The sequence below is a fragment of the Trichechus manatus genome, unplaced genomic scaffold (assembly GCF_000243295.1).
Source record: "Trichechus manatus latirostris isolate Lorelei unplaced genomic scaffold, TriManLat1.0 scaffold00019, whole genome shotgun sequence".
NCBI classification, from domain to species: Eukaryota; Metazoa; Chordata; class Mammalia; order Sirenia; family Trichechidae; genus Trichechus; species Trichechus manatus.
The window spans coordinates 21,777,871-21,791,857 of record NW_004443955.1 but is presented as its reverse complement, the minus strand read 5'-3'; the positions used below and the strand labels follow the sequence as shown (position 1 = coordinate 21,791,857).

The following is a 13,987-nucleotide window of genomic DNA, read 5'->3' as shown; positions in this document are numbered from 1 at the left end:
CCCCAGGGCGCTCGGGTTTCAGCGCCGCCCGCGGGGGAAGGCGGCCCGGCCGGGACCGACGCGGCCTGGCGGCTGCGCTCGCCGCTAGACTTAGGGAACCCCGGCCCCGGAGCGGAGGGTGCGCCCTGGCTCCTCGACCCCTGCGCCTTCTCCAAGCCCTAGGCTGCCCACGCGGGAAAGGCCTGGCTCCCGGGATCGCCAAACCCCGTAGAACGCAAGAGCGGCAGCGCGCCCTCAATCCTCCCCATAAATCCACAATCTAAATCTAAGCTGATTGGAGACAAGCCTCAGCCCCCTTTCCAGACTGCCGTCCCGAAGCCACCACCGACATCGCCTGTCTCATTTCTCGCACTCAGATACGTCCCCGTTGCAGGAGGTGACAAGCGGTGAAAAATTCGTTTCCGAGTTGTCCCGGGCTGGGTGGGATGGTCCACTGGATCTGGATCTCTGCCACTAAGGCACCTCGGGGCTGCCCCAGGCTATCCATCCCGCCTGGGCTGGGGCTGCCTCTAGCAACCCTGTCAAGCCTGTAGCTGCTTCCCGATCCCCCCCCCCCAAGGCCTGCAGGCCTGACGGCGGAGGCCGGAGGGCACAGCTGACACCCCGGAGGTGTGGACGCAGGGGGCCCCGCGACGCGCAGGGCCCGGTAGCCTGGGCGCTCCCTGGGAGAGACCAGCAAGGCCGCTCCTGGGAGGCATCGGGGTGGTGACCTCCGCTAACTTGGCCGCTTATTTTTCCAACTGAAAAATGTCTGCTCCCCGAGATTCCCTAGACCCTGCAGCTCTTCTGCCGTCGTTGGGATGTTTAAGGGACTGCTGGTAACTTTCTCTGAGAAACATCTTTTGGATGAAACACGAATAGGCCAGAGCAAGTGTTTTTAGTCAAACCAATTCCTCCCTCAGCCCCCTCACCCCACTTCCAAGCCTAACCATCTGGTTCTTTGGGGTAAAAAAAATTCTGGGTTTGTATCCAATTTAGATGTTTCATTTAAGCCCTATGGCAGCCCTCACTTGTTGAAGGCCACACAGGCAGCTGGGCTGGGCCTGTAAGGGGGACTCTGCCTTCCAGGAAGAGCGTGAAGAGAGCAGCAGGCTGCTGGGAATGGGAAGAGGGCCTGCGTGGGGGACTCTGCCTTCCAGGAGGCGCGTGGAGGAGGGCAGGCTGCTGAGAAGGGGAAGAGGGCTATGTCTGTGAAGCCACAGCCAGGGGAGACTTCTGGATCTGACCTCCACAAGAGGGAGAAATGGGAACTCACACCTGTACAATGGAGAAACAGGAAGCTGTGGTTTCCAAAGGTCAGAATGCCAAGAAAGGAAATGCTCAGTTACAGGTGGGGTTGCACTGTATTCCCCTCAAATATTTAGGTCTAAGACCAACTGGAGGCCAGTGGTGGTTCGGTAATAGAATTCTTGCCGTCTGTGTGGGAGGCCCCGGTTTGATTCCAGCCAGTGCACCTCATGCACAGCCACCACCTGTCAGTGTTTGTGTGTTGCTATGATGCTGAACAGGTTTCAGTGGAGTTTCCAAACTAAGATGGACTAGGAAGAAAGGCCTGGTGATCTACTTCTAAAAATCAGACAACAAAAGCCCTATGGATCACAATGGTCCAATCCACAGCCTGTCATAGGGATAGGGCAGGACTGGGCAGAATGTCATCCCATTGTGCATGCAGTCACCATGAATCAGGGGCTGACTTGACTAACAACAAACCATCAACAGGCTCTAATAATAGTTTCCTCAAACTGGTGTTCATTTTGGGCATCAGTTAGCGAAATGTTAGGGGTTTGGCCAGTGAAAGGCCTACCACCTTGAAATCCAGGTCTCAAACGGTCATTTGTACCAAGCTTGGCAGTTCTTGGGCAGACTGGCAACAATTTATTCTGCAGAATCACAGGACGGCATTCATTCCAGTTGCAACCCTGGGACACTGGCTCAGGCACAAAGCTAGCCGGCATTACGGCACCCAGTGGCGTTTCCATCTCTGAGATCCACCAATAAACACCATTTGCTAGACTCGGCCTTTCACAAGCTAGTTCGAAAGCCTCTTGCGAATGAGAGAGAACAGCTCCATCAGCATTCCCACCAGCCTCGACAGTGGACAGTGAAAGAAACACCCACCAGTGCTGCAGCATCTCCAGGTTGGGCACCATAGCTGTGCATGCTTCGGAAAACCTGAAATCAGGCCCTTCCAGAGCTGCCCTTGCCCAAGAGGGAACCTTCGGGAGCCAGGACTTTTAACATCTACACCTTAGTTTCTTCAGATCTGTAAGGGGCAGGATGATAAATCATCACCCCAGGACTGCAACCGAATACAACTTGGGAGGGGCCCCCTGCCAAGGGGTTCCCCAGTGTCCCTGCTAGGGGAATGTTCACCATTTTGGGGGGAGATCAAGTTTTATGGCATAAGCAATTTGGGAAAAGGATAGAAAGCAGCTTTTTTCAGGAGAAGAAATGTATGTTGACTGCGGCTCAATTTGGACCTCACAAAGTGGGGATTTGGCCATGACACAGTTTAGACTATCAGGAGCAATCCAGCCCAAAACAGAGCGGTATGGGGTTGTGTTGACCTCGATGAATCTTGTCTATACTGGCCAAACCAACCAGCTTACTGACAACTCCCCAACTCTCTGCAGGGATAAGAAATTCTTAAAATGTTGGGTTTTGGAACTCAGCAATCCATTTACCAAAGGAACTCGTTAACCCAAAGTGTAGTTGACTTTGAAGTCTCTGGGTGGAGCAAATGATTAATGTGCTCGGCTGCTAACCGAAAGGTTGGAGATTTGAGTCCACCCTTGGAAGAAAGGCCTGGCAATCTATTTCCAAAAACTCAGCCATTAAAAATCCTATGGCGCACAGTTCTACTCTGACACACACGGACTCGCCATGAGTTGGAAATGACTCAAGGACAACTAGTTTGGTAGCTGACTTCAAACAAATCACCTCACAGAGTCTGACCACCTGCCTGGCCTTTCTCCCTGAGGTTGTCACCTAGGCCCCTGGGACAGAGCTTTTCTCACATATGGTCCCTGCTCCCTTTCCCCCAGTCTTGGCTGTGCAGGCCCCATTGCTGATGGAAGTGCAGGAGGGGCAAGGGAGAGCTTCCACAGGCAAAGCCTTGGAAAGGAAAGGTTCTGCACAAGTCCGAAGCCCCCCACCCCGTGGCAGCGCTCGGCAGGTCTCCAGCTTTGTCTGCCTCTTGGTATGTACAGGGTGTTCCCAAAGGCAAGGCCCAAGTCATCAGTCAACACTTACTCAGTACCTACTGTGTGCCAGGCATTGCACTAGTCCTTGAGGGGTAAAGAAGTAAACCAGCCAACCCTTCTCTTCACCTGGCTGGTAGAAACAAATAGAGGAAGACAGTGGCAAAGGACTGGTGGGCAGTTAAGCCTGGGGAAGGTGTGACTGACAACGCCATCTTTGTGAGGAGTCTTGAAGGATTCGTTTATAGTAATAATGCTAGTAATCATGGCTGGTATTCTGATGAGCTCTTACGTTGTGTGAGGTGCTGGCCAAGCACTTTACGTTTCTAGATTCTTTATGCTAAGGTAGCTTCTATTATCATCCTCATTTTCCAGATGAGGAAGTTGAGGCTGAGAGCACTTAAGCACTCACCCAATCTGCTGGCTGATAAATGGCAGAGCTTTCTGCAGGCCCCATGCTTTGCGTGCTTTGTGCCTGTCACTCCAATGATGGTGAGCAAGTCCGCACCAGGCTTAAAGTCAAGGCAGGACAGATACCTTAACAATTGCCTTCAATAAAGCATAACGCACAGGCGCCAGGGCCGCCAGCCCAGTCTGGGGTGAGGGCCGGGGAGGGACATGTTTCCAGAGTGGGAGTGTGCCAGGGGCAGACGGTGGGCAGAGGCGGGGGAGCTGGGGAAGGATTCCAGGTAGAAGGCACACGGAGTACAGCATATACAAAGAAAGGTGTGGCCTGCTGGGGATCTGCAAGAGCTTGAGGATGGTGAAAGGAGAGGGAGGTGAGGCTGGAGGGAGAAGGAGCTTGGGAAAGCCTGTGTGGGAGCCAGGGCAGACTCTGCACGTATGTGGGACTTAGCACCTGGGAGCCCTACCCAAGGCCTCAAGATGGGGAGGAATTTATTCTTTGGGGAGACCACTGTGGAGCTGAATTTGAATCTCTGGGGGTGGGGCTGGGTATCAGTATTTTTGATGAGCTCCCTCAGATGACTGATGTGTAGAGAATCATTGTTATTAGCTGCTGTCAAGTCAGACCCCAACTCATGGTGACCCCATGCATCACTGTGATCCATAGGGTTTCAATTGGCTGATTTTTCAGAAGTAGATCACCAGGTCTTTCATCCTAGTCTTAGTCTGGAAGCTCCGCTAAAGCCTGTTCAGCATCATGGCAACACACAAACCTCCAATGACAGTCGGGTGTGGCTGCGCATGAGGTGCAATGGCCAGGAATCGAACCTGAGTCTCCTGCATGGAAGGCAAGAATTCCACCACTGAATAACCAATGCCACCCAGAGAGAGAATTGCTAGGTTTCTAAATTCTGTCAATCTCTGGCCCCAGGTACTACGCAAAGAACTAGGAGGTAGAACAAAAGCACTAACCACGTTATCAGGCCAATTAACTAGGATGTCCCATGAAACCATGACCCCAAACCTCCAAACCAAGAAACCAAATCCACGAGGTGTTTGGTTGTACATAAGCAGCCTCAGCAGCTATGCTTTTTTATTTTTTGTCATTGTTGTAAATACTTCCATCACACAACATCTGCCAGTTCAGCTTTTTACAGGTATGCAACTTACTGATAGCAATTACAGTAATTGGCTGTGCAACCCTACCTTTAATCAATGTGATATTTCCATCACTGTTAACCCCCATTTTCCCCCTCCCTCCTTCCTCTGGTGACCACTAATAAACCTTGGTCTCTATATATTTGCCTTTTCTTTTTATATAAGTGAGGTCATACAACGTTTGTCCTTTTGTAGCACAGTGCTTTTTACTTAGTTTGTATTTTATCTAGGGTCCCTGGGTGGCGCAAACGGTTTGTGCTAGACTACTAACCTGATGGTTGGTTCAGGGGAAGGAGGGTGAGGGTTATTCACTAGATAGTAGACGAGAATTATCTTAGGTGAAGGGAAGGACAGCACACACTATAGGAAAAGTCAGCACAACTGGACTAAACCAAAGCTAAGAAGTTTCCTGAATACAATCAAACACTTCAAGGGACAGAGTAGCAGGGGTAGGGGTTGGGGGACCATGCTTTCCGGGGACATCTAGGTCAACTGGCTTAACAAAGTTTATTAAGAAAATGTTCTGCATCCTAGTTTGGTGAGTGGCGTCTGGGGTCTTAAAAGCTAGCAAGTGGCCATCTAAGATGCATCAATTGGTCCCAACCCACCTGGAATAAAGGAGAATGAAGAACACCAAAGATACGAGGAAAATATTAGCCCAAGAGACAGAAAGGGCCACATAAACAAGAGACTGCATCATCCTGAGACCAGAAGAACTAGATGGTGCCCAGCTACCACCAATGACCGCCCTGACAGGGAACACAATACAGAGTCCCTGATGGAGCAGGAGAAAGGTGGGATGCAGAACTCAAATTCTAGTAAAAAGACCAGAGTTAATGGTCTGAGACTGGAGGAACCCCAGAAAGTATCGCCCCTGGACTCTCTGTCAACCCAGAACTAAAACAATTCCCGAGGCCAACTCTTCAAAGATTGGACTGGACCATGGGACATAAAATGATACTCTTGAAGAGTGTGCTTTTTAGCTCAAGTAGATACATGAGACTAAATGGGCAGTTTCTGTCCGGAGGTGAGATGAGAAGGCAGAGAGGGTTAGGAGCTGGTTGAATGGACATGGGAAATCAGGGGTGGCAAGGAGGAGTGCGCTGTCACAGTATAGGGAGAGCAATTAGGATCACTTAACAATGTATATATAAATTTTTATATGAGAGACTAACTTCAATTGTAAACTTTCACTTAAAGTACAATAAAAAATAAAAATTAAAAAAAAAAAAAAAGACTGGAAGTTCAAACCCACACAGTGGTGCCATGGAAGAAAGGCCTGGCGATCTGCTTCTGTTAAGATTACAGCTAAGAAAACCCTATGGCCCTGGATGTACTGTTAATCCAGAACTGAAACCATTCTCGAAGGCTACTCTTCAAAGATTATAAAACAAAAAATAATATGTGAGGAATGTGCTTCTTAGTTCAATCAGATATACGGGACCAAATGGGCAGTTCTGTCCAAAGGCAGGATGAGAAGGCAGGAAGGGACAGGAACTGGTCAAATGGACACAGGGAGCCCGGAGTAGATAGGGGGAGTGTGCTGTCACATTGTGGGGACTGCAACTAAGGTCACAAAACAATGTATGTATCAATTTTTGTATGAGAAATTAACTTGAGCTGTAAACTTTCACCTAAACCACAATTAAAAAAAAAAAAAAATCTCATGGAGCAGTTCTACTCTGTAACACACAGGGTTTTCATGAGTTGGAATCTACTCAACAGCAATGGGTTTTTTTTGGTTTGTTTGTTTTGGTATTTTATCTGGTGAGCTTGGAGGGGGCAGATGGAGATTTTCAGGGCTAGCCCTCCCCAAGGGACCTTTCCACACGTGACTCCTTAGAGCCTTTGAGACACACCAATACCTGTTCCAGCTACGTGAGCCCACAAAGTTCCTTACTTTGCTTAAACTAGTTAGATTTAGCTCTCTCTCCCTTGCACTAACAACCCCTGACTAATACAGAGGAAGCGAATGGTCCAACCCTGATCCCAAGAGGTATTTTTGGGGACCTCGAGAGTGCAGGGATATGTTGCCAAATGGCTTTTAATCCATTATCCGTTAATTGGCCAAGAATTTGGCAAAGCTTCTTGAACACCCACCCCACCAGCTTTTGAAAAATGTTTGCCTATCCTTTGTCTTGAGGAACTGAGTTACTTAAATTTACAAGTCAGAGTGGGAACTAGTCCTTCTTTTTAATTTCTCCCTCAAATTCCTCTTTCAAACTTTAAGAGCGACCCTGCCTGGGGTGTCTGGTTGTCTCAGATTTGATGAACCAGTCCTGGTCACCCTCTCCATAACCTTCCAGGTTCTATAGATGTTGATGTTATCAACTTTCTGCCTTCATTTTTCCACGCTAAAGCCCAGCCTCCCGTGGAACCATCTATCTGGGTGGTTACTCTGCTCACCTTTCTACAGCTCTCAGATATTTTTCTCAAGGGGAAGGCAATAAAACTGCCAGGTTTGGGTAGAGTCCAGGTGGAATACTATTTTTGGCTTGGTTTCCAGTACCATTTCTGAAAGCATTTTAGCCTTTTCTGAACACTGGGTCCTGCACAGCCTTTGGAAAACAAACATTTTGTAAAGACCCCAAGATCCCATTTTGTGGCCGTAAACAGACTGGGCAGAGTCTATTTGCTTGTAACTTAGATTATGTTCTCTTAAATGCATTAACTGAGGCTTGCCCCGGTGAAAGCTTAATATGCATTTTCTTGCTAACTCCTGGCGTCCTGCAGTTAATCACTGTTTGCCATCTCTCTGCACAGCCTTCATTTCCTCTGCAGTCCTGGAACCATCTGAGCATTCTCTCCTTCAGATAGTCTATGTAAATTTAAACTAAGTCTGGGTGCACAGGCGATCCTAGGGGAACCCCACTGTTGATCATTCTTCATCCAGAAAAGTACCTGTTTATCCTATATTTTGTTTCCTCGTCTCTAAGGACAATTCCAATCCGTGATGATTTCCCCCCACATTCTGGGGTGACTTAATGTTGCAAATGACCTTTGGGGTGGAACTTCGTTAGAAGGAATTTTGAAAGTCTAAACATAATTCATCCTTGGGTTTCTCCCCTGCTTCCAGGCCTGTTTCTACCTCCTCAAAGAATGCTAATAGACGGTCTGATTTCATGTTCTCTTTTCAGAAAGTTATGTTGTGCTTCATCCAGTTAATGGGATTTTAAAAAGTGCTTAGTGATATTACTTTTTGTTACACATTCCCCCAAAGTGGCATTAGAAGTAATACTTCCTAGGTAGGTGGTGGGGGTGGTGGGGGTGGGGGCAGGTTCCTATTATGCATTAATTGTGTCTGTCAAAATGATATGTCTAAGTCCTAACCCTCAGTACCTATGAACGTGACCTTATTTGGAAATAGGATCTTTGCAGATACAATCAAATTAAGATTAGGGTGTGCCCTAAATCCAATGACTGGTGTCCTTATAAGAACGTCATGTGAAGACACAGGGACACAGAGACACACAGGGAGATGCCACAGGAAGACAGAGGCAGAGACTGGAGGGATGCAGCTGCATCAACAGAACCAATAAGCAACATCTTGATAAATGGAGAAAAGACTGAAGTTGTCAAGGATTTCATTTTCCTTGGATCCACGATCAACGCCCATAGAAGCAGCAGTCCAGAAATCAAACAATGTATTGCACTGTGCAAATCTGCTGCAAAAGGCCTCTTTAAAGTGTTAAAAAGCAAAGATGTCACTTTGGGAACTAAGGTGCACCTGACCTAAGCCATGGTATTTTCAATCGCCTCATATGCATTTGAAAGCTGGACAAGGAAAAAGGAAGACTGAAGAAGAAATGATGCATGTGGATTATGTTGTTAGCGAAGAATACTGAATATACCATGGACTGCCAGAAGAACGAACAAATCTGTCTTGGAAGCAGTACGCTAGAATGCTCCTTAGAAGTGAGGATGGTGAGACTTTGTCAGGAGGAACCAACTCTGGAGAAGGACATCGTGCTTGGTAGAGGGTCAGCAAAAAAGAGGAAGACCTTCAACAAGATGGATCGACACAGTGGCTGTAACAACGCGCTCAAAGATAACAACTGTGAGGATGGCACAGGAGCGGGCAACATTTTGTTGTGCATGGAGTCGCTGTGAGTCGGAACAGACTGGATGGCACCTAACAACCAAGCAGCTGCAAGCCAAGGCCCACCAGGGACTGCTGGCAACCACGAGAAGCTAGGAGAGAGGCATGGAACAGATTCTCCCTCAGAGCCTCCAGAAGGAACCAATTCTGCTGACACCTTGATTTGGGACTTCGGGCCTCCAGAAATGTTAGAGAATAAATTCCTGCTGTTTTAAGCAACCCAGTCAGTGGAACTTTCTTACAGCAGCACAAGAAACTCACATGGTTCCCTTTATGGGTAGGAAGAACAGTGTACGAGCCTGTGGACACAGGCCCCCGTGTATGGAAGGACAGTTGTATCCTTCTGCCACCAGCACATCACTGCCATCCTCAAGTATCACCACCCCTCCCCTCCAAGTGGTTTCAGGGATAGCGGTCCAAAGAACTTCTTTGATCTGTCTGTTTCCATGACCGTTTCGGAAAGAATTACCTTCAGGTCTTCTTCCAAAGCATTGTGAGTCCTGCTCTCCTCCTCTGCCATGAAGAGCTTCTTTGTCTTTGATTTAGCGGGCAGTGGCGGTTCAGTGGTAGAATTCTCACCTTCCACATGGAGACCAAGGGTCAGTTCTCGGCCAACGTACCTCATGCGCAGCCACCACTCCTCCGTCAGTGGAGGCTTTCGTGTTGCTATGATGCTGAACGGGTTTCAGCGGAGCTTCCAGACAAAGACGGACTAGGAGGAAAGGGTTGGTGATCGACTCCTGAAAACCCTAGAGATCGTAATGGTTCAATCCCATTGTGCAAGGGGGTTGCCATGAGTTGTGGCGACTCGAGGGCAGCTAACAACAACATGGTTGATTGAGGAGAGTCTTACAAAGCGCTCCTTGAATCCTTTTTTGGCCTATCTCATTTTCTTAGCTTTTGCCTGAGCGCTTCCTTTTTCTCTGTGTGTGAGCCAGATTTCATTTGCTTACTTAGGTGCTCCCCCCACCCCACCATGAGGGCCTCTGACTCTTTGTAATGAAAACATACAGGCCTTATTCTGACATTTGAATGGTTTCGAGAAACACGTTTCCTGATATTCTCATAGTTCTATTTAGAAACCGAAGACGTATCTCACCTTCTATTTGAATTTGTTCAAATCGATTTAAAACACATTAGGAGATTTTATTTGCTCTTGGATCTGTCTTTAAATGTGTGTTAAGGGATTAGTAATATTTTTTCCCATACAAGCCAAATTATTTTTATTTATTGTCTTTCTGTTTTGCTCATTCCTCAAGCACTTGCTGAGAACTTGCTCTGGGCCAGGCTCTGAGATGGGTTCTGGGGATTCTGGGATGAGCGGCCCACAGCCATGTCCCCTCTGGGAAGCTCAGTGAGGGTGTCAGATATGGAGACAGATAATCTCAGCACCCCGAGAGGAGTGTTTATGAGGTGTCTTGAGTGCCCCCGTGTTTACTCCTGATCCCCCATTACTGCACATCAACACCGGCCTTTACAAAATTCCCAAGTCTCTGTTGGTGACTTCTTTAACAAACCAAACCACTGCCAAGCCTGACCTCACCAGCACCAGATGTGCAGAGTTTGGTCTGGTGACATCTATATTACCCACAGTGCCCTTCTTCATTAACATTAGCTTCATACCATCTGAAACAACCTCAGTCACAATTTCACCTCTTGGACAATCCGCATCGGACATTCCCATGGGTTAGCTATCATGCTCATGCATCCACATTTAGAAACTAAGTCTGGGAACTTTAGGGCTAGGGACTAGCTCCGTGTGGGATGTCGTTATGGAGAGCCCCCCCCAAGAACCTTCTGGAAGCACACCCTTGCTGATAGGCACAGATATATTCATGGTACTGAGAAGATTTAAAAGGGATTTTTTATTTTAAAAGAAAATGCCAGAATAAATTTTTCTAGGCTTCCAGTTTCCTTCAACCTAGCATCAAATTTATTTAAAAAAATTCAAACAGTACTATATGCTCGTTAAAAAATCAATTCCCTGTTAATGAAACCAGGGGAGACTGTTAACAGCCCCTTGGGCATCTTTCCAGACATTTCCATGTGTATATAATCACATATAAAATGTGTCTGTCTGTCTGTCATCTAGATGTGGATAATTTCACCAAAACTATCAGCCACTTCCTTTGCTGGTGCGTGACTGCTCCCACCCCAGCGAGCATTTCCCAGTTTATTTTCTCATTGTGGTTAACAGTCCGGTGAACCCTCCACCATGACCAAAGCCAAGCAGCCAGAGTTGAGTTGAGTTCACCAGCCAAGGGCGTGTACAGACTATGTATAGACAGAATCAGATACAAGAGACTCCATGTGAGGAATGCCTTTAAACAGCTGTGCGTTCTCCTCTTCTCGGACTTCAATTCTTGGCTAGAGACACGTACCTGTCCCTTCTCTTTGGAAGTCAGACAAGTCACATTTAACTCTAACTTACACTGCAAGAGGTAGGTAATTTGCCTGGTCGCCCAGCTGGCTTGGGGCAGGCAGCATTCGGCGGGGTCTGTGTGACCCCTGCTGCCACACCACCTCTAATGAGCCCACCAGCTCCTTCCCAGGCATGCAGTTTTCCAGCTTTCTCTCTGCGTCTATTAACTCTAACTCTCCTCCATCATACATGCTCATCCTCGTGCTGAGAACAGATGCCCCTTCTGCTCCTCTTGCTTTCCAGTCCCCTGAGCTATAGTCCAGGCTGGGGTTGAGCCTTCCAGATGATCTGCTAGTTTCTGGGCCCACTTTTCTATGGTCCTTGGATTTATGCCCCTCCTTCCATCTTTTCACACCTGTCCTTCCGGACCTCTGAGCCACTCAGTAAGCTCCTGCGGCAGCCATATTTTTTCTTTAGATACTTACCCCATTTCTTCCTACTGGGAGTATATGTAAACGTATAACTGGAGTTTAATATGTGAAAGTCTCCCTTCCCCCACTTCCCTTTCGAGTCTCTTGGATGAGACACCAATCACACCTACTATCTGGTCTAAACCCAAAAACAAAACAAAACCCATTGCCGTTAAGTCAATTCCAATTCATGGTGACCCCATGTGTGTCAGACTAGAACTGCGCTCCATAGGGTTTTCAGTGGCTGCAATCTCATGGAAGTAGACCTCCAGGTCTTTCTTCCATGTCACTGCAGGGTAGAATTGAACAGCCAACCTTTCAGTTGGGAGTTGAGCACAAACCATTTGCCCCACCCAGGGACCTACTATCTGGTCTACAAGGTTGCAATTCTTTTGCCTATAAAGCCCAGTACTCTTCTGGGTACACAGTAGGAAAGCAATAAGCATTTGTGAATTGCTCAATTGTCAGTGTTGAGATTGAGACTTCAAAGACACTGCAGTGAATATGGAAAAAGAGACAGTTGGGATTTGGTGCTGGCTCTACCTCCGGCTTTGTGGTCTGTGTGGTCTTGTCCTATCTCTGAACCCTCAGAACCTGCAAAATCATGGGCCTGGCTGCCTTGGGGATCTCCTCACTGCACAGTCTCATGTTTCCAGGGGTCCAGAGAACTGGTGTTGGCTCTGTGTCTAACTGGCCTTGCCCACACCTCACTCTGAGGAGCCATTCTGGGGCCTCATCTGTGATGTTTCTGGATTCTCCAAGAGAAAATGTTGCCGAGCAAGTATGAAATACTATTTGAAGAGTGACATTATTTGTTTCAGAGTGTCAGCATGAAACTCTTCAGTAATCATCCCCAAACAATACTACTGTATACCTGAAACCACACCTTAAAAGCATTTGGTAACGTCCTGTGATTTTAAAGCAGCTTCAGAGACCCACACAACAGGTACCAGGTCCTTGTGAAAGACAAAAGACCGTGTAGCCTTTACCTCTCACCATTCCAGTAAGTCCTTGGGAGAGGAACCAGCTTGGAACCATTTATCCACCAAATGGCAACTGTCTGAACTGACAGTGAGTCTGTGTCTTTCTCTCAAATATGCTCCAAAGGCTGGAGCATTTGGACTAGTGAACAATTTTGGTGCCAAGTGCAAATACCAAGGACATTTAGCAGCAGGAACAGATAACCAAGTTATTCATCAAGTTCAAAATTGTTTAGAATGGCTAATACAACGCTGAAATAGAGAAGATCTCCAGATGATGGGAGGTGAGGAAGAATGCTAATCCAGAAAGAACAAACGTGTCAATTTATGTAACATTCTCCACCATCATCATTTGTTTTAAATTTGTGGGAGGCTGAGGGAACTTCTTCACTTCTACATTAGAAAGGCAATACAGCATGGTGGCTAAAAATACGCACCGTGAGCACAGACTCTCAAGACGTCAGTTACCGCGTCTGTAAAACAGGGGCATACGTGGACCTCCTTCAGAGGGTTGTTGTGAGTATTAAATGCGTTAATACAATAGTAAATCATTTAGAACAGATGCCTGGCACAGAATACGCATGCAGATTAAGATATGTCGTTGCTAATATTTAGTTTTATACCGTGGATAAGGAGTCTCTGGGTGGTGCAAACGGTTCACACGCTCAGCTTCTAACTGAAATGTTGGAGGTTCGAGTCCACCCAGAGGCACCTTGAAAGAAAGGCTTGGCGATCTATTTCTGAAAAGTCAGTCACTGAAAACCCTATGGAGCACAGTTCTACTCTGACACACACCTGGCATTGCCATGAGTTGGAGAAGACTTGAGGGCAGCTAGTTTTGATTTCTTCATGAAGAAGAACTATTTGTTTGAATAACAATAAAGTGTCGAATATGACTGAAAGCCTATGTGTGTGTGGGAAATGGGGGGGTCATCTCCAGAACTCCCCAAGGGCTCCTAGATAACCTTGACTTCCGGGTGGGGTTCAAAGTGCATTATGAGTTATTCTTAAAACCTGTTAAGCACTCTTTATAAGAAAAGTTCTCCCAAGTAACTGTAGAGTCCTCTCAACTCTCTCATACAATGGGCACAGTCATCTCCATTTCATAGACGAGGAGACTAACACTCAGGGAGATCAAATGACTAGTCCAAGGTCATCAAGAATATAAATAGCAGGGCAGAGGCTCCAACTTAGGCTTTTGTGATACCAAGTTCAGTATTTTTCCTACCAAACCACAGCTGCTTCTCATCTTCACCCAGAGCTTATTTTTTTCCGTCAGTCAAATAATGTGCCCCATATGTAAAATGACGGAT

General features: G+C 47.2%; 1 protein-coding gene across 1 annotated transcript in view; it reads right to left on the bottom strand.

Annotated features, from left to right (window-relative positions):
- Positions 1 to 13,987, bottom strand: part of RGMA (repulsive guidance molecule BMP co-receptor a) — a 48,773-nt gene that overhangs the window by 28,476 nt on the left and 6,310 nt on the right. The window lies entirely within an intron of this gene.